This window comes from Sardina pilchardus, chromosome 23, assembly GCF_963854185.1.
Source record: "Sardina pilchardus chromosome 23, fSarPil1.1, whole genome shotgun sequence".
Taxonomy (NCBI): Eukaryota; Metazoa; Chordata; class Actinopteri; order Clupeiformes; family Clupeidae; genus Sardina; species Sardina pilchardus.
In genome coordinates this window covers 21444909-21446491 of record NC_085016.1, presented here as the reverse complement: position 1 = coordinate 21446491, position 1583 = coordinate 21444909, and the positions used below count along the sequence as shown (strand labels likewise).

Here is a 1583-nt window from a genome sequence, read left to right as displayed (position 1 = left end):
TCAGACAGGTGACATAAAATTCGTGCATTTTGACGATATCTATAGTTTACGCAATTTAATCACAATGGCAGATGATAACAGTGTCAGTTTCTTGTACATTGATTGAGGCTTCTCCTACACATTGAAGATCTCCACTGAAAAGTGAGCATTTAGTCCAAGACTTCTATAAATAGCCACTTGTACTCCCAATAACAACATTTACTTACAGCACATGATGGGCATGCTGCAAGGGACTTGTTCGGTCATCTCCTGCCACATCTGGCCATAAGCCACAACCCAGCCTGTTCAAGAGGTTTGAAAAGGTTAACTGTGGGCATGAATTATCAGTTTATGACCTATGCTGTTCGCTTGATGGTTTTTTGGGCCCAGACCGTCAAGGCAGCGCTGCTATACCTAAACTTAATCCTAATCCTAACACTGGCCTAACCCTAACCCTAGTGCCTTCCACACAGCGCTGCCTTGAAGTCGACAGTGGGAGCCTGTCGTATCCTGCTGTTCCCACAAAAGGCAAATTGTGGCTAATAGTTTGAGGTGTGTGAGGTTTGTGTTCTTACTTGCTGGTTCAGCAGACTGAAGGTCGTCTCCGGCCTGAGTCTCCTCCATGTCTGTGGCCTCACTTGCTGATTCTGATGAAAGTCATTTTTAATTATTTTCAAATGGTTTTATGATTGTGATATGGTTTTGTTATGCTGGCTAGTCTAATGAATGCTGATATGCCACCTGACCATGTTGATATTTGACAAAGAATAATTTAGGCTTACTGTGATTAAAGCTGTTCCAATGATCATTTTCTAATTCAAGCAAATATCAAACATACCTTGCTCTCCCCCTTCCTTGTTTGCTGATGAACTCAGTTCCTCGATCAGGTGGTCAAGAGTCCATTCAGGTAGGACAGGGGAACTGGAGCCAGGGTCAGCTGTGACAACAAAAACAACATCAGCAACAACAACAACAATACCAACAACAACACAAACAACAACAATTCACACATTTTGACAGACAGATCGTGACATTCAATATTCACACATTTTTGTCATATTAATGTTAGTGTCTCTGTACACAATTTAAGCACAAATCAACACAATGGCAGACACTCAAAGTGTCAATGTCCTGTACATCGAAGATGTCCTCTGCAAAAAAGCATTTAGTCCAAGACATTTGTAAATGGTCACCATTGTACTCGCAATAACAACATTTACTTACAGTACATGATGGGCATGCTGCAGACGACAGGACCATCTTGTTCGGTCATCTTCTGCCACATCTGGCCATAAGCCATGACCCAGCCTGTAAGAAAAGGTTTGAAAAAAGTCAGCTGTGGGCATGAGATATCAGTCCTTGGTCCATGGTGTTCCTTTGAAGGGAAAAGTATGGCAAGTTAGCAGTTTGAAGTCTATGCTGTTGGTGTTCTTACTTGCTGGTTCATCAGACTGAAGATCCTCGTCAGCTGGAGTCTCCTCCATGTCTGTGACCTCACTTGCTGAATCTGATAATGATTATTTTAATTATTTTCTGTTGGTTTTATGATTGTGAAATGTTTTTGCTATGGTGGCTACTCTCAGTGTCTGTGTACGCAATTTAAG

The 1583-nt window shown here is 41.8% G+C and overlaps 1 long non-coding RNA gene across 1 annotated transcript; it reads right to left on the bottom strand.

The window, feature by feature from the left end:
* Window positions 1-206: 206 nt before the first annotated feature.
* LOC134071254 (uncharacterized) lies at window positions 207-903 on the bottom strand. Its single transcript, XR_009937037.1, has 3 exons — window positions 818-903; window positions 555-626; window positions 207-281 (listed from the first exon to the last, which is right to left on the bottom strand). It is a non-coding gene; the product is annotated as an uncharacterized LOC134071254 (long non-coding RNA).
* Between the last annotated feature and the right edge of the window lie 680 nt (window positions 904-1583).